This window comes from Salvelinus fontinalis, chromosome 8 (assembly GCF_029448725.1).
Source record: "Salvelinus fontinalis isolate EN_2023a chromosome 8, ASM2944872v1, whole genome shotgun sequence".
NCBI classification, from domain to species: domain Eukaryota; kingdom Metazoa; phylum Chordata; class Actinopteri; order Salmoniformes; family Salmonidae; genus Salvelinus; species Salvelinus fontinalis.
The window spans coordinates 32179621-32205177 of record NC_074672.1 but is presented as its reverse complement, the minus strand read 5'-3'; the positions used below and the strand labels follow the sequence as shown (position 1 = coordinate 32205177).

Below are 25557 nucleotides of genomic sequence, written 5' to 3'. Positions count from 1 at the left end.
TCCATTGATCATCCTTAAAATGTTTCTACAACTTGATTGGAGTCCACCTGTTGATTGATTATGTCAATTCATTTGACATGACATGATTTGACAGTGAATGTCAGAGCAAAAACTAAGCCGTGAGCTTGAAGAAATTGTGCGTAGAGCTCCAAGACAGGATTGTGTCGAGACACAGATCTGGGGAAGGGTATCAAAAAATGTATGCAGCATTGAAGGTCCCCAAGAACACAGTGGCCTCCATCATTCATAAATGGAAGATGCTTGGAACCAGAGCGCTCAGGACCTGACTGGGGCAAAGGTTCACCTTCCAACAGGATGATCCTAAGCACACAGCCAAGACAACGCAGGAGTGGCTTTGGGACATGTGTCTGAATGTCCTTGAGTGGCCCAGCCAGAGCCCGGACTTGAACCCAATCAAAAATCTCTGGAGAGACCTGAAAATAGCTGTGCAGCAAGACTCCTCATCCAACCTGACAGAGCTTGAGCCGATCTGCAGAGAAGAATGGGAGAAACTCCCCATATACAGGTGTGCCAAGCTTATAGCGTCATACCCAAGAAGACTTGAGGCTGTAATCACTGCCAAAGGTGCTTCAATAAAGTTCTGCGTAATGTCTGAATACTTATGTAAATGTAATATTTCAGATTTTTGTATCTCAAAACCTGTTTTTGCTTTGTCATTATGAGGAAGTGTGTGTAGATTGATGTGGGGAAAAAACAATTTAATCAATTTTAGAATAAGGCTGTAACGTAACAAAATGTGGAAAAAGTCAAGAGGTCTGAATACTTTCCAAATGCACTCTATATGTTTGTTCTGAAGTGTTTGTCCTATACCTAAGAGGTATAAGAAAGATCAGGAAAAACATTTTTCGGTCTGTTTTATGTTTTCAACCCTTTATTTTTGGCACTTAACAGTGTTCATATATACTGTACTTCCATAAAAATGTTGGGTACCCAGATACCTTCAGACTAGTCATGTGAGGCTCGTGGGCAACCTAGAGCAAAACAACATATGTGTTCGAAAGAGACTAACCTTTCCACAGAGGGGTCATATTAGTGTGTAGCCCAAACTGTTTGGACGCTACAGACAGAAGTTGCCAGATCGGCTGCACCGACTTCAGAAGAGTCCCAAGACGCTTGTGGGGGTTGTAGAGCAAAACGGAGAACACCATCGTGTTTGCGAGCCTCATCTTTCCATAGAGGGGTCGTAATAGTTTGTAGGCCGTTCGGACACTACAGACAATTTTGTGAGAAGACCGATTTTCGGGAAGTCTCATGGTCTGGCAAACACCGCTCTAGCTCTGTCACCTTTCACCTCAGATGCAGAAGTAGGAGGATGTGGTGGATTGAGATGCATCCAGACATCTTAAACTGACTGGTTTTTATGGGGATGTCGACCTTAGTTTAAATAGAACAATGAGGAATTCACTTTTATTTATTTAACCTTTAGGAAACCTTCCAAAACAATGTTACGCTGAAGCATTAAAATTCCCACAGAAGAACGTTGTTTCTTAGCATTCTCTGAACTATTGGAGAACTTTCCTAGAACATTACCCCAAAAAGTATTAAATGTAACCATGTTTGAACTATCAGGAAACGTTCTGTTAAAGTAATAAAATACCAAGAAAATTAAGTTATTTTGTCAAGTTCCTTAAATGTGCTGAGAATGTTCGAAAGTCAAGCGACTATCCTGCACCATTCCCAGAATGTTATGGGAAGGTTGTATGAAAAATAACCATAGGACAACCACGCTCTCACCAAACTCTAGGAAACATATGGTTCTCAGAACGTTATGTGCTAGCTGGGTATCCATTACAGATGCTTATCACATAACTCAGTGTCTGATGATAGATATGTATTTACTTAGTGCTTCTATATGCTGCACACACACGCACACACACACGCACACACGCACACGCACACGCACACACACACACACACACACACACACACACACACACACACACACACACACACACACACACACACACACCATATCAAATGTGACTGATTGAGTGAAACACTTTCTATGAAACATGCATGATGCTACTTCAAACTGATACTGTATCTGGCAGAATATCCAGGTTGCTGTCTTGTTTGGCATTGGTATTTGGTATTCATTAGGATCCCCATTAGCCGCTGCAAAGGTTCTACTCTTCCTGGGGTCCCCGTTCCCTGTTTCTCTGGTCATTGAGTAGATGGCTGTAGTACTGCTCTCACAACTGGCTTTGCAGCACCATTTACAGCACTACGCTGTAAAGTTAACTCATTCTCCATTTAACCTGCATTAACCTCTATCAATTTAACACAGAACCACCCCCTGTTTTTCTCTAGCTCAGTCAGTCTACCAGACCCTTCTCCCCCCTGTCTTCTTCTCCCCTTCTGTCCCCTCTCTCTGTACCCCTTTCTCCATCCTATCCCTCTCTCTCATTCTCCCTTTCTCACATTTGTTCCCCCTCCCTTTCTCTCTCACTCCTGCTCACTCTCTCCACCACCTCCTCCCTCTCCTCTTCCTCTCTCTCCCAGCACAGCTGTGTCCCTGTGCAGCCAGCTCTGGTCCATCTGGGATGCATTGGGCTCAGGAGAGCCGGCAGCTGGAGCCCATCAGAGCTTTGGAGCGGGAGATCTGTGGACAGGATCAGTCCAGAGCGCCAGACAGATCAGGAACTCTTTTTAAGAAACCGGGCAAGGTGATGGTAGGAAGAGGTTTCCCTTACAGATTCAACTGATCTCAGGTCAGATTATGTTATACCTCTCAATGGAGAATGTTAGGATTTGAGCAAAGTCTGTGCCTAAAGGTGCTGCAAGGTGCAGGAGAAACACTGGAGCTTTGAGGATCAGTCTTAAAAACAAACCCTGCATTCCACCACCAGTTAAACATTATCACACACTGAGAGAGATAGAGAGAGAGAGAGGGTGAGACACTTTAATATACAGTATGTGCATGTGTGCGTGTCAGTGTGTGCGTGTCGGTGTGTGCGTTTGCAGGTACATGTTTGCGTGCATGTACAACAATGTCTGAGGATTTGGGTCTGTGTATGTGTATTCAGGAGTGGTAAAGAGAATATATTTGTACACACACCACAAGTGCAATAAAATCCTTAGCTATGTCCTAATGATTTTCCCATGTCTGACTGTGGTATGCACAAGCTTAGTGTGAATACAACATAAAACAAGACTGCCCCGCCCTCACTGAGACCAGCATTCACAACCTCAAAACATTGCATGTGTCTCAAACTATTTCTCTATTGAATCTCTTATAAGCAATCAGGGATTTCTGTTGATCAGGCAGGGGCCACGTTCCAGTATGTTTTATTGGCTGCCTTACCTGTTGTCCTTTTCTATCATTTTAAGGGATTGGTTGATAAAGGTAAATGAACATTGAATCACCTCCAGGCCTCTACTCTATTCATTATAGCTTTCTACTCTTTTCAACGAGGCTGAAGGAAACTAAGGAATAAGGAAGCCTGGAAGCAAAGAAAAAAGGTCACTAACAGCCTTCAACAACATTATTACCCTGGTCTCCTCTGGTCCCTGTACCTCTTTTGACAGGTTCATCCAGGTGTGGGCTGACCTAGGCCCGAGAAGCCTGGGGCTAGATTTGGAGCTTAATGCAGGGGGACAGGGGTATGCAGGGGGAGGGCACTGAGAGTAACAAGGCCTGACATCTGATGCTAGCAGCGGTGATGGGGATATTTGGACATGTTGGCATGGCCTGTAATCCTCTCACGCTTGGCCTTGTCGGACGAGAGGATAACAAGTGAGAAGCAGTTGGAAAAACATCTCAGAGCAAATGTTGCTGAATCCCAAGCCCTCTGGCGTTCCTGACAACCGGAGTTCAGACACACCTGCCATGTCAGAGAGTGGTTGGGATGAGTTCTACAGCCACTCCTGTTCTGGAAAACATATGAGCTCATCGTTGAGATATGTTGCAATACAACGCTTCAGGGGCATCATTGGGTCTTTGTGTTTTGGAAATGAAAAAAGGCTACTTACAAGACAGAGATTGTAGTTAATTTGGCCAGTCTGTTAGTTTCCCCTAAGAGGGCAAGGGTGTGGGCAGCATGAAAATCTGATCTTGGCTCTTTGTGTCTGTGAGGAGAACAATACTTATGGTCCCAGCCAGCAACCAGGATCCACCCTGAGGTATGGTAACAGCAAGGGCAAGAGCACAAGAGGACGAAGACGCCCACTCTGTCCACACACACACCTTTCTTGTTTAATGGCCCTCGTGGAACCACCTATCAGCATTACACAGTTTAATTGTTCAGTGTGTTTTTTTAGTTTTTCTATCAGTGTATTCCAATATTCACACTGGCCTGCCAGCAACCTAGCAATTGTCATGTTTGAACTCTGACACAGCCATCACATTTACGTGTCCAAGCCTCTCTGTGCACCTTTAACAATAAACACTTTAAACCATGAATATACTGTAAGATTGGTGTTTCGGACTTCATTTCTCCCATTGCGTTTGTCTCCAATTCAAGTCTGGTCAACATACCGAATCCCTTCAGTCAGATAGGGCTTCCATATCTAAGGTGATGAGGTATCGGTGTTATGGGGCACAGATACACTTCATAGACTGCATTCTATAGAATAGACTCTCTCTAGGATACTGTGTTGGAGACTGTGTTTGGCGACAATAGTACTGAGTGGTTAGTGGTTTTTTGCATTATGTGGGGGGAATGCTGTAACAACACAGATCAAAACAATGAATGCAACTCCCATGATGGTCGTAACTGACAATGACTGCTTATCACTTATTAACTGTCAACTATTCACATTACTCTATTTCAATTAAATATTTCAGTTGTTGTATATATTACATTTGTTTCATTTGATACCTTTACTATTTCATTGCAAGTCATCATCTTATCTCTATAAAGCTGCTGCCAATTCTGGTTGACAAAATCATTATTTTAGTAGTTCTTCAAAGTAAATAAGGTATACTTCTATGACTGCTGAATAGCAAAACCTCACGAATCAACTGCTCTCTATTGATCACCTCTTGATCGTGCTTTCTTCTGTCTGTTGCATAGCAGCCGTAAAAGAAACAGACCGCACAAGTGGATTAAAGTCATTGTAATTCATTTTCACATTTTCTGCCATAAACTATGTAGAACATTGGCCTGTTGGAAACTACAACTCCCTACTACGTCGCAAAGTTCGGCATGATCTGATTTATCTCTAGAGAAACTGCAGCGCAATGTGTGTATTGAGCTCAAAGAAAAAATGTGAACAAAATGAAATTCAAATAATTGAACCGACATTGGACAATTAGTTGTTTAAAAAACTGAAAAACGACATTTCGGTTAATCGCCCAGTACTATCATACAATAGATAACACATTTATTATGCAACTCAATACAATTTATCTACTCCCATGAAAATTAACTTGATAGGTTCCAGACTCTCTCATCCATGAGAATGTTGCCAGCAAAGCTTCTTCCTGATCAATAACATGTGAGGGAACAGGCCCTCACTGGGAGGATGACAACACAAGAACAATTGTACTATTAGCCATATCCCTAATGAGCAACAAAAACGCTGCTGGGTTTGTTTTTGTGGTGACCCCCTCAGGCCTCACAAACAGTGTGGTTCCCAAACTGTTGTCTGACTTCAACCACCCCCCACCCCCAACCCATTCTTAGCCTTTCCTAGCTTCTTGTGGCCCACAGATACATAAAACGAATGTTTCTGACCCACCCTTTTGTTATTGTAGCTGCAACACATGAGGAACTACTCAGAATCCACTAGTGGCATTTGAGTGTGTGTGTGTTAGGGGTCCCCACAAGAATAGTAAACAAACAAAAATTCCTTGCTACACAAGGAATTAGGGTTAGGAGCTAGGATTAGTTTTAGGGTTAGGAGCTACTGTACTGTAGGGTTAAGGTTAAGGTTAGGTTTTGGGGGTAGGTTTTGAATGGGACTGAATTGTGTGTCCCCACAAGGTTAGTTATACAAGACTGTGTGTGCGTGTGTAGGTGCACGTATGTGTATGTGTGCTTGTGTGTGTGCATTTGTGTATGTGGACCATGAAATCGGAAATCTGTCATATTGGATGTTTTCCCAGAGTGAGTCATTGACAGAAGGATAAACAACAAAATAACAGCGGCGTTTTTAAGTGACTAACGACAAAGACAAAGCAAAGCTACAAATTTGGCTTTGTGTGTTTGTGCTGCCTATGAATCCAGCCTGTGTCTGTCAATCAGACGGCCACCCAATAGGAGGTCAACATCACACAACCCCGGCTAATTATCAGAGAACATGTGTGACATGAGAGAACACTTGAGGGAGGAGAGAGAGAGAGAGAGACAAATAGAGAGAGATGAGGGAAATAGGATGAGGAGATGGTTAGAATAGAATTTGTTTTCGAAAGAGGGACAGAGAGGCAGCAGTATAGTATAGAGAGGTCAAAGGAGAGAAAAACATGAGAAAGATATGAGGAACGACATGAGAAAAAGATACCTTCAGTATTCTAATACAGTACTTTTCATTTTTAGTGTACTCATATCGTTCTAAGAGCCACGTAGGGGGAGATATAAAGCACAGCAGTCATTCAGTTCACTGAATCTCCTTCCATACCATTTAAACTGTAAAGACTGATCACTTTTCCTTCTGCCTCTTCCTGCCAGGATGTCCACTTCGCACCTTCCTGTCATTTCCAGATGACCTGATCCCTGTTCCCAGGCAGGTCCCAACCTTGCAGCTGGAAGTCTGGGGGCTTGGAATTCTGGAATGATTCCTTCATGTTGAGAGAGAGTGGAACTCCACATATTTCTGCGTTTTCTTCCACTATTTCTACATTTTCTTTATTCCCTCGATCTCTCCCTCCTGTTTGATCCCTGTCTGGTTGCTCCTTCTCAACCTCCATTTCTTCCTCCTCTCTCCCTCCTGTTTGATCCAAGTCTGGTTGCTCCTTCTCAACCTCCATTTCTTCCTCCTCTCTCCCTCCTGTTTGATCCAAGTCTGGTCGCTCCTTCTCAACCTCCATTTCTTCCTCCTCTCTCCCTCATGTGAAGTCCCTCTTGCTCTCTGAAACAACTTCAAAAAAATAGCCCAAGGATCTCCTTGGACATTTGTAAATGTTGCCAAATGAAGGAGATACTTTGATGTCGTTTCTGTAGATCATGTCATGGCAGCTTCCACACTTCGATATACCCAACAAGACTAGCCTAATAATGACCTAGTTTCCCCAGCCCTGTGTGGCCTCTCTCATCTAATTATCCAGACAGGTATATCCAAGATCGTCCTGTGTGACCAGGAACAGCTTTGTGTGTGTGTGTGTGTGTGTGTGTGTGTGTGTGTGTGCACAGAGCTTCACGAGTACGTGCTCTTTCCATGAATAGACCGACCAGGTGAATCCAGGTGAAGGCTATGATCCCTTATTGATGTCACTTGTTAAATTCACTTCAATCAGCGTAGGTGAAGGGGAGGAGACGGGTTAAAGGAATTTAAGCCTTGAGACAATTGAGACATGGATTGTGTATGTGTGCCATTCAGAGTGTGAACGGGCAAGACAAAATATGTAAGTGCCTTTGAATGGGGTATGGTAGTAGGTCCCAGGCGCACCGGTTTGAGTGTGTCAAGAACTGCAACGCTGCTGAGTTTTTCATGATCAACAGTTTCCTGTGTGTATCAAGAATGGTGCACCACACAAAGGACATTCAGCCAACTTGACACAGCTGTGGGAAGCATTGGAGTCAACATGGGCCAGTGTCCCTGTGGAATTATTTCGACAACTTGTAGAGTCCATGCCCTGAATAATTTAGGCTGTCTTGAGGGCAAAAAGGGGTGCAACCCAATATTAGAAAGGTGTTCCTAATGTTTTGTGCACTCAGTGTATGTGTTAAGCTGGATGGGATTGTTGTCTGTGGGAGAGGGCCTGTCAGTGTGTGTGGAGTTATGATTGCCACAGTGCTCTCTAACTTTACATAATGGAGGACTTATAAAGCGACTCACTCGTCGTAAATCTCCGTCTCTCAGAAGTGAGAGCGCTCACTGTCCATTTAACAATGAGAAATGAGGCATCTACATCCAGTGTGTGTCTAGGTGTGGAGTAAGACAGACAAGTGAAAGTAACAGAAAACAAGGCTTATTTAGGCCCAGAGAGGTTAAGGTTAAGGAGACAGATTTGTCATTGGTTCATTTAAAAGGAGGAGTGACATTCACCTTCAGTTGGCGTAATGAAAGGACCAATCACAAGACAGAGGTCATTATGAGTTGGGGTCAAATATCTGACGCTTTGGTGGAACTGGAGATACAGTATGTAAGGAAGTTCTACATGAGGTTCGAGAGCAGGGTTCCCCAACTGGCGGCCACATTTGGCCCGTGGGTGGTTTTATTTACCCCACCCCAAGTTTAATGACCAAAATAAATGAATAAATAACATTTAAAAAATGAATTTTCATTTCACTAAAAACACCAGGAAATCATGTCCAATTGATTTTAATTTTGGAAATCTGTTCCCAAGTATTCCCACGCAAAATACAGAGACACATGATCATATACATACAGTATGTAAGAAAGATTTGAAAATATTATGTTTTAGTCAAATATGATATCTGATTTGGCTTGTTGCTGTCAATTCTCAGTCTATAAATTATTTGTAATTATGTTCCGGCTCATCAAGCAGTATGGGACATCATATGTTCATTTCCCAAGACCACAGTCCATCAATAGTTCAGCCACGAGGAGATAGTGATGTGATGTTTACCTTGTAGTGTTTGACTCACATGCATACAGACAGAGCCATGTTGACCCAGCTGGGTGTTTACTGGGGCAATCCAGGGGTAAACAGGGAACTAACTGAAAGGCCTAATATTGATGTCAGGCCTGAGATACCAACTCAACGGCTCTCAGCTCAAACAACAACAACAAACTGGTCACAGACCCCATACTGTCAGTAGTGGTCATGGAAGACGAGACAGGTCAGTGAGTCTATGTGAGACCAGTTCCTCCTTCCAGGGACCTAGCAGTGTGATGTAAGGGCCGGGCAGGCCAGGCTGTTGCATAAAGCCTGCTGGATCCACATGAAAGAGCTAGGCCAGGGCATGGAAATGAGAACCGCTCTGGTGACTTCCACTTAACTCCTCCTCAGAGAGACAGGCTACAAGCCAAACCCTCCATTAACAGACAGCAAGAGCAGCAGGTTTCTCTCTCCTGTATTTCTCAGCCAATATGGCTGCCGTATGGTGGTCTAATCCAAACTTGCTGTAAGGAGGGGGGAAAGTCTGTGTGTGTGCATGTGCGTGTGTACAGGCTCGTTCTGTGTTTATGTGCTCCATTGCCCAAGATGGCTTAGTGACCCCGACATGCTGCGACATTCCTTCCACCCCCCAATTAACATTCCCAGATGAAGACCAAGAGGAAAGGAAGAAAATAAAAGTGGCATTGTTTTAATTTATATCAAAACATCAAATGGAAATGTCTACAGCAAGAGTCCTAACCCTCCCCGGGGGTGGAGTTTACGTCAGTCACAAGAACATTGGATTCTATTATTGTTGCATGGATCTGATTAGGTGATGTGACATTGAAAACCATCCGTCCTGGAGGCCGTCCAGGAATTCTAACCATTCTGAATTCCACCAATGCAAGCCAATGCAGTCATAAACCCCATACATTGTTTAGAAAGGGTAAGCATCTGTGACCACGGTGCTCTTAGAGCTCACACATAACATGTAAACCATTACAGTACCAGGTAATCTACAAACTTGCGTGAGAGTTATGTATTACAGTGTAACAGAGAGAGATGGGAGAAGAACACATATTAGGCTAGTGATACCATTTTCATTCAACATGCTAAACCATCAGAATCACCTTCATTCACCAAACACATTACGCATGTACAGGAATTTGACTCTGTGAAATGGTGCTGCAACAATTAACAGAATACACAGACAGATGATAAACAGAATATAGGGATATTTAGATGCAGAATCTACACAGTCCACATACACTATGTACACAGTGAACACCGAGCTAAAAACTACAGACTACACTAGAAACACTATAAGCTACATTATTAGTTGTGCATGTATAAATTAAACAATTTAGGATGATGTACAATAGGGGAAATATATATGGTTTGAGATTCTTCAAAGTAGTCACCCTTTGCCTTGATGACAGCTTTGCACAATCTTGGCATTCTCTCAAATACCTTCACCTGGAATGTTTTTCCAACAGTCTTGAAGGAGTTCCCACACATGCTGAGCACTTGTTGGCTGCTTTTCCTTCACTCTGCGGTCCAACTCATCCCAAACCATCTCAAGTGGGTTGAGGTTGGGTGATTGTGGAGGCCAGGTCAAAATGATGCAGCACTCCATCACTTGGTTAAATAGCCCTTACATAGCCTGGATGTGTGTTGGGTCATTGTCCTGTTGAAAAACAAATGATAGTCACACTAAGCACAAAGCAGATGGGATGGCATATCGCTGTAGAATGCTGTAGAAGCCATGCTGTTTAAGTGTGCCTTGAATTCTAAAAAAATCACTGACAGTGTCATCAGCAAAGCACCCCTACACCTCCTCCTCCATGCTTCACTGTGGGAACTACACATGCAGAGATCATCCGCTCACCTACTGTACTCTGCCTCACAAAGACACTGTGGTTGGAACCAAAAATCTAAAATGTTGACTAATCAGCCCCAAGCAAGTCTCTTCGTCTTATTGGTGTCCTTTAGTAGTGTTTTCTTTGCAGCAATTCGACCATGAAGGCCTGATTAACGCAGTCTCCTCTGAACAGTTGATGTTAAGATGTGTCTGTAACTGCAATTATTTGGGATGCAATTTCTGAGGCTGGTAACTCTAATGAACTTATCCTCTGCAGCAGAGGTAACTCAGGGTCTTCCTTTCCTGTGGCAATCCTCATGAGAGCCAGATTCTTCGTATCGCTGTAAGGTTTTTGCGACTGCACTTGAGGAAACTTTCAAAGTTCTTGACATTTTCTGGATTGACTGATTCATGTCTTAAAGTAATAGACTGTTGTTCCCTTTGCTTGTTTGAGCTGTTCTTGCCATAATATTGACTTGATATTTTCCAAAAATAGGGCTATCTTTTATATACCACCCCTACCTTGTCACAACACAATTGATTGGCTCAAATGCATTAAGAAGGAAAGAAATTCCACAAATAAACTTTTAACAAGGCACACCTGTTAATTGAAATGCATTCCAGGTGGTTGAGAGAATGCCAAGAGTGTGCAAAGCGTTCATCAAGGCAAGTTGTGGCTACTAAATGATTCCATATGTGTTATTTCATAGTTTTGTGGTCTTCACTATTATTCTACAATGTAGAAAACCATTGAATTAGTAGGGGTGTCCAAACCTTTGCCTGGTACTGTAATTGATCTTGTTTGTGAAAAAATATCCCTTTGAGAGGGTTAAGCAGTGTGCTGGTTTTCTTTCCTACAACAAAGGTTCTGTATGGTTCTGTTTCCGACAAAGTGGGGTGAAACACAAAAAGCAACATAATACCCACTACGTATCCCTGCTAGGCAAAACTTCAGCTACAGTACAGTACATACACTTCCACCCATGTCCAAATGAAAGATGGGCTTATCCTGGACCCCACAATGCTCACTCCAGTAAACATTTCCACTTATCTACTTTTTCTTTCATTCTCTCTCTCTCACCCTCTCTCTCTCTCCCCCTCACCCTCTCTCCCCCTCACCCTCTCTCTCTCTCTCCCTCACCCTCTATCTCTCTCCCTCTATCTCTCTCCCTCACCCTCTATCTCTCTCTCTCACCCTCCCTCTCTCTCACCCTCCCTCTCTCTCACCCTCCCTCTCTCTCTCTCACCGTCTTTCTCTCTCCCTCTCTCTCACACCCTCTTTCTCTCTCTCTCTCTCTCTCACCCTCTTTCTCTCTCTCCCTCTCTCACCCTCTTTCTCCTTCTGCTCCCCCCTCTCTCAATATTTTCTATTTTTCACACTCAAGTAAACATATCACAAGCTCTGAATATAAAACCTTCACTTTCACTCCACATCCACCATCCACTGAGGTCCAGGGTGCTTCGTTATCCTATTGATATGATGTTATTGCTTCCCTAAACCCAATGAACTAAACAGTGTCATGTACAGATAACAATCCTTCAGGGCAGAAACAAAGTGCAGGGTGATAGATGTGAAAATAAACCATGGCAAGCAACATAATCACTGCTGAAAAACGGGCTGTGTTGTTAGACAAGCCAATTTCTCTACTGTGAGCTTAGTTTCTATAGAGCTCTCTCTCTCTTGCTCGCTCACTCACACAAACGCGCGCGCACACACACACACACAGAATGGCACTAAATCCCTCAGCACGGAATGCAACATTCTGGAAACCCTAATTGTGCCCATTTTCTATAGAAAAATATAATTGAACAAACTCAAATCCATCTCAGAGCCAGGCTCTACAGTATAACCACTTACAGATGAACTCCATCAGTGGAGGCTCCTCAGAGGAGGAAGGGCGACCATTCTACTCAGTGAATAAATAATGAAACATTCAAAAGATACTAAATATATTCACGTAACAAAATATCTGATTAAAACACATTGTTTTGCAATAAAGGTCTACAGTAGTCTCAACAACACACTCCAGGCTAGCACCATGGTTTAGCTAGAGGACAGCTATGTCCCGTCCTCCTCTGGCTACATTGACTTCAATACAAAACCTAGGAGCCTCACGGGCCTTACCTCCTTCCATAGACCTACATGGTAATTATGACCACTTCCGGATGACGTCCTCCAACCAATAAAAGCATTTGCAATATGAACTGACATGTCTTTTCAAAAATAGGTTTAGGAATAGAGAACAAACCTGGTGTGGTGTGTGGTGTGTTGGTTGTGCCACAGAGCATTATGGGGGTTCTACGTGTTAATAATCTTGGTGAGTTGGTGACATATTGGATAGAGAATGAGAGTGAAGAGTGATAGTTGAGAATTTTGGGGATATTATTTAATTCAAATTAGTTTCTTCAAACTACAGGAGGCGGAAGAGGTAGATCATATATTGTTTTCTTGGTTTTAGAACTATATTTGTGTCACGTGAGTGCAATTTATTTACATTTGTCTTGCAAACTTTAGTAGCAAGTAGCTAGTTAGCTACCAGGGTGCAGTTTTCTCCTCCAGAATGGCTAGCTAATGCAAACAACAATGTAGTGGATTTTTTGTTGAAGAAGCCCTTTATTGCCCATATCAGATTCAATCTTCCTGGAAAAAGCTGCATCGATCATGTAATGGACAAACATCTGCGTTTTCAAACTGCACAACATAATGAGAAGGTAAGAAGAAACAGGGTCACATGCAGATTATCGGCAAGAGTTGGCTTTTACTTAGGGGCAATTTATCTGCTATTTGTATTTATAGCAAAGTGAGTGCCCCTCCTATTCCCTGGTGTAAAAGGTGATGACCACTCCACTCCACTACCATTGTCAACTCTCTCCTGACATGAACTGAAGCCACATCTCATGTACCCTCTCATCCACTGCCACATTGAATGTTTCCTCTCTAAGCACTGTGAGTAGACAGGTCAATTTTCTATGTAGAGGAAATTACATACACAAACACAATCATATTATTACACATCAATAATTGTACTCCTTGCTTGGACTAACTCATTCTTAGCTCTTTTGTCTAACTGTGTAGTGTGTTGTGTTATTGTTTTTTGTCTTCCCAGTAAAATCCTGTCCTGCCCTTAGTGGAAGAGTTGAGCTCTTCTCCAACACCATCCATCCATGATGAGCCTACTGTACTCTAAATGTCTATATTAAGTGCTTTGGGTTAAAATAATTTGTCTTTCACAATTTTTTTAAAGACGCTGTCACGCCCTGACCTTAGTATTCTTTGTTTCCTTTATTATTGTGGTTAGGTCAGGGTGTGACGACGGTGGTATGTGTGTTTTTGTCTTGTCTAGGGTTTTGTATGTCTAGGTGTGTGTGTCTAGTCTCGACATATGTAGGTCTATGGTGGCCTGGATTGGTTCCCAATCAGAGGCAGCTGTTTATCGTTGTCTCTGGGGATCCTATTTAGGTTGCCATTTTCCAGTTTGGTTTGTGGGTTATTGTCTATGTGAAGTTGCATGTCTGCACTCATTGTTTATAGCGTTCACGTTCGTTTTGTTATTTTGTATACTTTGTTTAGTGTTCTTCGTGTTCAGTCGTCTTCTATTAAAAATATGTATTCACATCACGCTGCGCTTTGGTCTCCTCACTACGACGTTCGCGACAGACGCTTTGGTCTCCTCACTACGACGTTCGTGACAGACGCTTTGGTCTCCTCACTACGACGTTCGTGACAGACGCTTTGGTCTCCTCACTACGACGGACGTGACAGACGCTTTGGTCTCCTCACTACGACGGACGTGACAGACGCTTTGGTCTCCTCACTACGACGGACGTGACAGACGCTTTGGTCTCCTCACTACGACGGACGCGACAGACGCTTTGGTCTCCTCACTACGACGTTCGCGACAGACGCTTTGGTCTCCTCACTACGACGGACGCGACAGACGCTTTGGTCTCCTCACTACGACGTTCGCGACAGACGCTTTGGTCTCCTCACTACGACGGACGCGACAGACGCTTTGGTCTCCTCACTACGACGGACGCGACAGACGCTTTGGTCTCCTCACTACGACGGACGTGACAGACGCTTTGGTCTCCTCACTACGACGGACGTGACAGACGCTTTGGTCTCCTCACTACGACGGACGTGACAGACGCTTTGGTCTCCTCACTACGACGGACGTGACAGACGCTTTGGTCTCCTCACTACGACGGACGTGACAGACGCTTTGTCGTCTCCTCACTACGACGGACGTGACAGACGCTTTGTCGTCTCCGTGCAGTCCGCGCCTTTTCCAATCCTCCTCAATTTTTCAAGTCACCAGCCCCCACTGGACTCCATTGCATTTAATTTTTGCGGGAATGGCATTCGTTTCTCCCCCTCCAATCAAAGGTAATGAGGGCTAGCGCTCTCCTGACACCCCCTTGTTGAGTGAAGGATACGGCCTATACCCCATGACTTCCTAAATGAGGGCCCCAGACTGATTGACTTCATCCAGTCAAAATTTTCTGCATCGTCCCTTGTACCACTATAAGTGCAGTTATATAATTGCGTGCTGTGGTATTAGGGGAAAGGGTTCTCTGGCCTGGTCAAATCTATGTACATTCACATCTACAGATCTCTTAGGTTCATTGTTTATGGAAAAATTGGGCCTCTACTTTCTTTTCCTCCCCCTCTCTCCTTTTTTGTTCCTCTTACGCAACAAAACTTTCTCTCTTTCCTCTGGCTCAACTGTTTTCATTAAAGTTATAAATAGCAGACTACTGCTTTGTATTGGACTTTTTTGACAATATCATTTTATTGAAATTACACAGCGCTAGGAATAAAGACATATAACATGCTTCTCACACAGTTACATCAAGTGCATGATCATATGGTATCACAATAAGGCTGCGTTTACACAGGCAGCCCAATTCTGACATTTTTTCCACTATTTGGTCTTTTGACCAATCACATCAGAACTTTTCACATCTGATTAGTCAAAAACCAAGAAAAAAGGTCAGAATTGGACTGCCTGTGTAAACGCATCATTAGAAGATTCTGGTGGTGACGTCAGGTGAGGACACAGTAGACCGTGTGTGAGATCACACAGCATGTGGAGCTGGTGACACTCCATCCAGACAAACAGCCAGAGGGGGAACAGGCACACTCGTTTTGCCAGAGAAGGGTGGCCCTGGCTGGGCGTGACATGCTCCCTCTGCCCGCTGGCACTGACCAGCTGCTGAACATCCCCTGTTATGTTCCTTGTTATTTAGTTTGAGTAGTTGTTGCCTTTGGGCACAGATCTAGGATCAGGTTACTCTCTAAATCCTATCTTAATCATTAGCTGGGGTAAACACAAAACTGACGTTAAACTCTAGTCTGTTTCGTCCTTAAAACAAAATGAGTCTCAAGCCAGAGAGAGAGAATTATAAGGATATCTCGAACAAAGATCTGGTGCTGCCTGTTTCCCTGAAGTCAGGACAAACCGGATGGAGAGCCATGAAGAAAGCTATGAAAAAAATAACTGAACTTTTTCATGTCCTTGTGAGGTGTTGTCACGACTTCCACCAAAGGTGGCTCCTCTCCCTGTTCGGGCGGCGCTCGGCGGTCGTCGTCGCCGGTCTACTAGCTGCCACCGATCCTTTTTCCTTTTCATTTGGTTTTGTCTGTCTTGTCGTTCACCTGTGTCCCATTGGTTAATTAGTGGGGTATTTTAATCCCGGCCTACCCTCTTGGTTTTGTGCGGGATTGTTTCGTTTACTGTCATTTGTTTGGGTTGCGTTTTGGTGTGTTCTGCTGAACAGGTGTTTTTCTGGACCGTGTTTCGTTTTTTTTGAGGCTACTGTTGTGGTCCTGTTCCTGTTCTTTGGACTATAAAAAGAACGCCCTTTCTTTACATTCGCTCTCTCTTGCGCCTGACTCCACGCCCACCTCTCCTTGGGGAGAACCTGACAGGTGTACGCTTCTCTAACTACATCTCAAGCGGTGACTTCGACATTTGGACATCTATCCATGTCCTGAGCACGTCGGGAAATGCCTTCAAAACGGCCCACTAGGGGCAACAGCGAGCACTATTACCATCAAGTAGGCTTGGGTTTTGCTAGGTCGTTGTGGACGGGGGTGGTGGATGGGCATAATCCTATTACTCTGTGGATGGACACTTGTTTGTAAACAAACCTTAACCCTTACCTTCACCATTCAGAATGAGTGCCTAAACATAAGATGTTAACCCTATCCAAAACCCTAACCTTGTAAATGTAGACGGAACTATGCTGAGCTGCTGAGAGAGAGAGAGAGAGAGAGAGAGCAAATGAGAAACATTGGAATTGAGTGCATTTAGTTCAGTTATTCCCAGGGGTAGGGAGGGAGGGAAGGAGGGAAGGAAGGATGCAGTAGTCCAGTCAGCTAGACTTTGGTCAGGGGATGAGGACATGGTCCTGCACATGTGGCCTTATGTAACCACAGGGACCAGGCTGTCTGAAGAGGCCTGGAGATTGCTACACACTGCTTGTGTATGCCAGCAGTCCGTTCCACACAGTAAACAATGTGGAAGCTGTTATCAATCACCGTCAGAGTCAGTAAACAGACCCAACAATCACTGGAGCCCGATGAAGGGTTGCTCTGTGTATACAATATAATAGAGACCCACTAAGACTGGCTCTGCCTTTACTATGGCTGACCGAGGGAATAACTTAGTATGGGAGTGGAGAGTGTAGAGGGAAAGAAGAGGTGAGGAAAGGATGGAGGGGTAGAAGGATAGATGGATGTAGAGGAAGAGAAGGTGCATTAGGGAGGAAGTAGAGAAGGGAGATGAGGATGGAGAGGGATAAATATACAGAGAACTAGCTCTCATCTTGGTCACTCATTCACAGTCCATTTACTGCTGTTGTGTTGAATAACTTGCCATTATTTCAGTAACTCGATAGCTCTCATCAGCCTCAGTGCATACGGCGGTCAGAGCATCAAACAACAGGAGAGGAGGAGGTCTAGAAGGGAAAGAAGTGGAGAGAGAGAGAATGCCTTTCATTAAAACATCAAAGAAGGCGTATCATTCCCCAAATGCCTGCGCTTCACTGAGCCACTTGTTGCCTTGTTAGATGAGTTCTGGGCGATTCAGCTGTAAAATGAAAGGAGAGCCGCATACTCTGGGAGCTCAGATGCAAAAATGTATTAACCTAATATCTAACGTTTCGACAGGCAAGCTGTCTTCTTCGCCTCTCGATTCAGCTGTAACATATTGACCACTTGGCTCTTATTGTTTAAGCTAATCACGTGGCAAGAGGATGCCAGACTGCGATGCTTCTTCCCAAGGATTAACGCCAGGAAGTTGGGGGAACAGATTAAACAAGCGCACACTTTGGTCTGTCTCACTCTCTTGTTTGCTCTCTCCCCCCCTTATTCTTTCCACTGGATATCTCTTTCCATTTATGTGTCCATCCATCCATTTATGTGTCCATCCACCCAATTTGTGCTGCCTGTGCCTGGATCAGGGGTATTTCACAGCCCCCACCCTGGGGTAAAGGGAGGGTGGGCTGGGGGGAGCCATGGAGGTTAGGCTGGGGGAGCCATGGAGGGTTGGTTGGGGGGAGCCATGGAGGGTAGGCTGGGGGAGCCATGTAGGGTGGGCTGCGGGGAGCCATTGGGGGTTCTGGGAGGAGCCATGGAGGGTGGCTGGGAGGAGCCATGGAGGGTGGCTGGGAGGAGCCATGGAGGGTGGGCTGCGGGGAGCCATTGGGGGTTCTGGGAGGAGCCATGGAGGGTGGGCTGGAGGAGCCATGGAGGGGGGGCTGGGAGGAGCCATGGAGGGGGGGCTGGGAGGAGCCATGGAGGGGGGGCTGGGGGGAGCCATGGAGGGGGGGCTGGGGGGAGCCATGGAGGGGGGGCCGGGGGGGAGCCATGGAGGGTAGGTTGGGGGGAGCCATGGAGGGTGGGTTGGGGGGAGCCATGGAGGGTAGGTTGGGGGGAGCCATGGAGGGTGGGCTGTGGGGGAGCCATGGAGGGTGGGCTGGGGGGGAGCCATGGAGGGTGTGCTGGGAGGGGAGCCATGGAGTGTGGGCTGGGGGGGGAGCCATGGAGGGTGGGCTGGGGAGAGCCATGGAGGGTGAGCTGGGGAGAGCCATGGAGGGTGGGCTGGGGAGAGCCATAGAGGGTGGGCCGGGGGGAGCAATGGAGGGTAGGTTTGGGGGAGCCATGGAGGGTAGGTTGGGGGGAGCCATGGAGGGTAGGTTTGGGGGGAGCCATGAAGGGTGCGCTGGGGGGAGCCATGGAGGGTGGGCTGGGGGGGAGCCATGGAGGGTGGGTTGGGGGGAGCCATGGAGGGTGGGCTGGGGGGGGAGCCATGGAGGGTAGGTTGGGGGGAGCCATGGAGGGTGGGCTGGAGGGAGCCATGGAGGGTGGGCTGGGGGGGAGCCATGGAGGGTGGGCTGGGGAGAGCCATAGAGGGTGGGCCGGGGGGAGCAATGGAGGGTAGGTTTGGGGGAGCCATGGAGGGTAGGTTGGGGGGAGCCATGGAGGGTAGGTTTGGGGGGAGCCATGGAGGGTGGGCTGGGGGGAGCCATGGAGGGTGGGCTGGGGAGGAGCCATGGAGGGTGGAGTAGTATGTTTCTAGAGGTCCCACAAGTCATTATCTTGATAGTATATGGGGCACCCCAACCTAGGGCAGTGGTGTCTGCTTTCCCTGGTTTCAGTTTTTTGGAGTGGGTGTGGGAAGGTTAGAGGGGGGAATCCAACAAGTGAAACCCCACACTGGAATTACAGTATTTGAAGCTGGAGGAGGATGGCCTGGGGTTGGAAGGGTTCATGGGGTCAACTGCAGCAGGGACAGGTCAGGGGAGCATCTGCTGGGACACTCTCATGCTCTTTCTCAGATTTAGATCAGATTCATTAGCATGAATGGCAAGGTGACTGATTCTTAAGCAAAGTGAGACAGATAATAACATTAACGACATTAAACGGCTCTGCCTAAGACGTTTGGTTCACTGATGAGCTCTTGGACGCACGCACGCACGCACGCACGCACACACACACACACACACTTGTCAGCTGAGGGACCCCGGGGCAGTGTAGCTGCACATCTGAGTGTTTCTTTATAATGTCAAAACATTTCTCTCCAAAACATTTCTCTCCAGGATTAAGCTTTTTTCTAAGCTGAGGGGCACTCACTCTAATCGTTTAAACCACACCAGAGTGGTCAAATACTGTACCTCTAGCACATGATGGCGTTGAGGGAAGTCAAGTACATGTGCGTGATGAATAATAACCTTGCCTGAGACTTGAAGACACGTGTTAGCTCCCAGAATGCAGACGATACCAGATGCTTTTTCTCAACCAGGTTTCCCAGAGGCATTTGTGAGCGGTCTTCACATAGACAGAGGTATTCACACAGAAGTATTCACACACAAACACAAGTTAGGCAAGACAAAGTGACCTCTATCCCTTAAATCTGTCCGGTTTGTCGCGCCCCTGTCAGTGTACTGGTCACATACCAGCACACAACAGCTGCTACTCTGGCTAACACTGGAGCCAAAGACCTACGGGCAGTACACCCCTCGCTGCACAGCTACACAGACATAGCATTAGCGTTACCGTCTCTACTGAAAACGATGTAGGTAACTAGGTAAGTCGGTTGCTAGGTAGGCAATGTGTAGCATACGCAAGCAGAACACTCTCTCTCACAAACACATGTACGTACACCCACACATCTCTCACAAACACGCATATGTACGTACGCACACACTCACACACTTCGATACACTCACACACTCACACGCACACTCAGTTTTCCATGGCGTCTCTCAGCCACTTCCGAAGGGAAACAGGAAACAGTCATCCCAGGACTGTATTGAATGTAAATATGAGATGGATCAGTGGAAATAGGTCAGTATTGAAAAGATTGCATGGAGGGGTGTCAAAGCTGATGTGAGAGAAAGGGGTCTTTGGTTTCGCCTATGTGTTGAGGAGCAGGACAGGTGTGTGTGTGTGTGTGTGTGCTTGTGTCCCCGTGCGCGTGTGGATTTACTCTGTCTAGCAGGATAATCTCTCATATAAAGTGGTGCTGTTAAAACAAATCTCAGATTAATAAAGACATGAGTTCCCAGGACCGGAGCGGACCGAAACCAATCCTGGATTTCATGTGATCCGGGGTGGGAATTGAGGCACTTTGGAAAACAGTAACACACAACCACACACAACCACCCACACACACACACTGCTTACTTACAATCCGTGATAGCCATAGCCATGTGGCTTCAAAAAGATCTCACGGTTTTAACAATTTCACTTCAGATTCTGAAGTTTATCCACATTACTCCAAATTTAGAAGTTGCTCCAAATGTCAAATTTCAAAGTGTTTTTGACACCCTGGGTTGTTCCTCCTGCTCCGTATGGGATTACGCCCATCCGCCACCCCTGACCAGAACACCCTAGCAAAACCCAGGCCTACTTGATTGTAATAGTGCTATTTGTTGCCCCAAGTGGCCAGTTTTGAAGGCATTTCCTGACTTCCTCAGGGCATGGACAGACGTCCATTTTCGAAGTCAATCTTGAGCGATCTGGCTGGTGGTTTTCCAATATAGGAAAGGCCTTGGGAGTTGAATAGCATGGAAAACCATTGCCGTAGCCCCTTTCTCTATCCCCAAACCAGCCACCCCTTTGTCCATAGCTCCTTCACCACAGTCTATCCGTCCTCCTAGGATGTGCTAACTACCCATCCCTGTTTCCTATCTTCCTTCTAGCTCTATACCAGAGAAATGTAGTTCGACTTTACTGTGTCCAAATCTGACGAGGTTTCTACTCCGTGATTTCTGTTCCCAGTTAAACACACATCTCTGCTTAAGAATCTGGAAAGAGGTTTGGATCACTGATGAGCTCTTGGACACACACACACACACACACACACACACACTTAGAGCTTATAACCAGATGTGTATTACTCCCTACGTAAGTTTTGAGGTGCCGGTCCGTTCCAAACGCTTTCCCCCCACACAATTATATACCACAGTAATGAAATGAAAACTGTGATTTTGACACAATGGTTTCCAGGTTCTGCTCATGTCTGCTTGATTTACACTTGTGACCAATAATCACACACACACGTGCGCACGAGCACACATACACACGAGCACACACACACACACGTGCACACACACACACACACACGCACACACGAGCACACACACACACGAGCACACACACACACGAGCACACACACACACGAGCACACACACACACGAGCACACACACACTTCCCCTTTGCGTTCCGACAGTTTCTCTATACACAGAATTGGGAAGCTTGTGTAAGTGGCTGTGGATACCAGATTGAGAGGCCTGGCACTATGTCTGAGTGGCAGTGGACTGACTATGAGCTGTGAAACAGGGACCATCTGGCAACTCTCTGTGTGTCTCAGAGCTGTGTGTGTTCCAGTCTGTTCACAGAGCAGCAGGATGATTAGCATCTGTCTGTCAGTGAGCCACAGACAGTTACATTAGTAGACTGTCTCTGTTTCCACAGGAGCCCATGATTGGGAAGACTGACCATTAGATGTACAGCTTACTGTGTCTCTTTCCAGAGATGGGAAAGGGCATGTGGAAAGACTGATGAGAGTTTTCTCAAGGATCCACTATGGCCATCACTCTGATTCTAGAGAAAATCCCAGGCTCCTAACCTGTATAGAGTGGTATGAGATATTGGCATGGAGAGCAATGATCTGGGGTGGAGAGAAGACTGCGGTTTGGAGAATATGCATACGTGCACACACACACACACACACACACACACACAGACACACGGACGAACACATGTATGATGGTTTGACAGGGAGTGAGAGGTTGTTTCAATAAGAGCAGGCTTTGGGGAGAGTTACTGAGTCTGCCTCAGAGATGTTTTCTTTTAATAAAGAATGAAAACAAAACAGCAACCGTAAGGATTTACTCTGATCAACCTCAGCCCGCTGAAAACATTACACATCTCAGTTAAGTAAATGGCAAGACATGAGGATGTCTGACATAGCAACGATGCAACATGTGCCATCCTAGCACGTGTGGAACTAGGGCATGGAATATTGGGATTTCTAGTCTGACCTGTTTGGAATTCCCCGACCCTCTTTTCTTTTTCCTGAATCTCTCAAAAGCTTCTGGGTGTCAGGAGTTGTCTGCCCAACGCATCACCGGGGGCTCTCCAGGACATCTACAGCACCCGGTATCCCAGGAAGACTAAAAAGTTCATCAAGGACCTCAGCCACCCGAGCCACGGCCTGTTCACCCTGCTACCATCCAAAATGCGATGTCAGTACAGGGCCATCAAAGCTGGAACCGAGAGACTGAAAGCTTCTATCTTCTTTTGAAAATCTTGGCCATGTACTGATATCTCAACCCAGCACAGCCAGAAGAGGACTGGCTACCCCTCAGAGCCTGGTTCCTCTCTAGGTTTCGTCCTAGGTTCCTGCCTTTCTTGGGTGTTTTTCCTAGCCACCGTGCTTCTACACCTGCATTGCTTGCTGTTTGGGGTTCTAGGATGTGTTTCTGTACAGCACTTTGTGACATCGGCTGATGTAAAAAGGGCTTGATAAATACATTTGATTGATTGATGGATTCTATCTCAAGGACATTAGACTATTAAATAGTCACCACTAGCTGGCCAAAGCAAAGCAAAAACAGGTTTTAGAAAGTTTTGCAAATGTATTAAATAGAAAAATAGAAATACTGTATAAGTATTCAGACCCTATGCTATGAGATTCTAAATTGAGCTCGGGTGCATCCTGTTTCCATAGATCATCTTTGAGATGTTTCTACAACCTGATTGGAGTCCACCTGTGGTAAATTCAATTGACAGTGCACATCAGAGCAAAAACCAAGCCATGAGGTCGAGGGAATTGTTCGTAGACAGCATTGTGTCGAGGCACAGATCTAGGGAAAGGTACCAAAACATTTCTGCAGCAAAGAAGGTCCCCAATAACACAGTGGCCTTCATCATTCTTAAATGGAAGACGTTTGGAATCCCCAAGACTCTTCCTTGAGCTGGCCACCCTGCCAAACTGAGCATTCGGGGGAGAAGGGCCTTGGTCAAGGAGGTGACCAAGAACCTGATGGTCACTCTGACAGAGCTCTAGAGTTCCTCTGTGGAGATGGGAAATTTCCTCAGTTAGTAAATAGGGCCTGTTGATATTTCCTCAGTTAGTAAATAGGGCCTGTTGATATTTCCTCAGTTAGTAAATAGGGCCTGTTGATATTTCCTCAGTTAGTAAATAGGGTCTGTTGATATTTCCTCAGTTAGTAAATAGGGTCTGTTGATATTTCCTCAGTTAGTGAATAGGGCCTGTTGATATTTCCTCAGTTGGTGAATAGGGCCTGTTGATATTTCCTCAGTTGGTGAATAGGGCCTGTTGATATTTCCTCAGTTGGTGAATAGGGCCTGTTGATATTTCCTCAGTTGGTGAATAGGGCCTGTTGATATTTCCTCAGTTAGTGAATAGGGCCTGTTGATATTTCCTCAGTTAGTGAATAGGGCCTGTTGATATTTCCTCAGTTGGTGAATAGGGCCTGTTGATATTAGGCCCTTCTCCCCCGAATGCTCAGTTTGGCAGGGTGGCCAGCTCTAGGAAGAGTCTTGGGGATTCCATTTCTGCAGCATTCCACCAATCAGGACTTTACGGTAGAGGGGCCAGACGGAAGCCACTCTTCAGTAAATGTCACATGACAGCCCTCTTGGAGTTTGCTAAAAGGCACCTAAAGACTCTCAGACCATGAGAAACAAGATGTTCTGGTCTGATGAAACCAAGATTGAACTCCTTGGCCTGAATGCCAAGCGTTACGTCTGGAGGAAACATGGCACCATTCCTATGGTGAAGCCTGGTGGTGGCAGCATCATGCAGTGGGGTTGTTTTCAGCGGTAGGGACTGGGAGACCAGTCAGGATCGAGGCAAAGATGAACGGAGCAAAGTACAGAGATATCCTTGATGAAAACCTGCTCCAGAGTGCTCAGGTCCTCAGACTGGGGCAAAGGTTCACCTTCCAACAGAACAATGACCCTAAGCACACAGCCAAGACAACGCAGGAGTGGCTTCGGGACAAGTCTCTGAATGTCCTTGAGTGGCCGAAACAGAGCCCGGACTTGAACCCAATCGAACATCTCTGGAGAGACCTGGAAATAGCTGTGCAGCGACGCTCCCATCCAACCTGACAGATTGAGAGGATCTGCAGAGAAGAACGGGAGAAACATCCCATATATAGGTGTGCCAAGCTTGTAGTATCATACCTAAGAACAATCGATGCTGTAATTGCTGCCAAAGGTGCTTCAACAAAGTACTGAGTAAAGGGTCAGAATACTTTTTTATTTTATTTTAATAAATTAGCAAAAATGTTTAAAAGCCTGTTTTTGCTTTGTCATTGTGGGGTATTGTGTGTAGGCTGTAACGTAAGAAAATGTGTAAAAAGTCAAGGGGTCTGAATACAATACCTAAGGCCCCGTATACACACACATACACATACTCCGGACTCCGACATTGCTCATCCTAATATTTATATATTTCTTAATTCCTTTATTTACTTTTAGATTAGTGTGTATTGTTGTGAATTTTTAGATATTACTGCACTATTGGAGCTAGAAACACAAGCATTTCGCTATACCCACAATATCATCTGCTAAATGTGTGTATGCAACCAATATTTTTTTTTATTTGATTCAAAGGGTATGTATGCCTGTTTATGAGAAATTACTTTTGTCTCCACCCCTGTGACCCCCCTAACAACACAGAGACACGTGCACACGCGCACATGCATGCACGTACACACACGATAGAGTTGTCTCTCGAGCGTTTGAAAAGCTGGTCTCTAAATTGGGAGGGTGTGACGATCACTAATTTGACAAAAATTCCATGTCTTTTATGGGTCTGCCAGGGGAGATAAAAAGAATGGGGGAAGAAATGGCGAAGAGAATATAGAAGGCCAGAGGGGGGCAGAGAATATAGAAGGACAGAGGGGGGAAGAGAATATAGAAGGACAGAGGGGGGGGGGGGGGGTATAAAAGGACAGAGGGGG

At 45.5% G+C, this 25557-nt stretch overlaps 1 protein-coding gene across 3 annotated transcripts in view; it reads right to left on the bottom strand.

Annotated features, from left to right (window-relative positions):
* Positions 1-8295: 8295 nt before the first annotated feature.
* LOC129861479 (protein AAR2 homolog) overlaps positions 8296-25557 on the bottom strand; it is a 53919-nt gene continuing 36657 nt past the window's right edge. For 2 of the 3 annotated variants that reach the window (XR_008760594.1, XM_055932863.1), the window contains one exon: positions 11788-17510. The gene's annotated coding sequence lies outside the window, so the exon portion shown is untranslated. Of the gene's footprint in view, positions 10374-11787; positions 17511-25557 lie in introns of those variants that run through there. The other variant, XR_008760595.1, reaches the window with a different exon arrangement.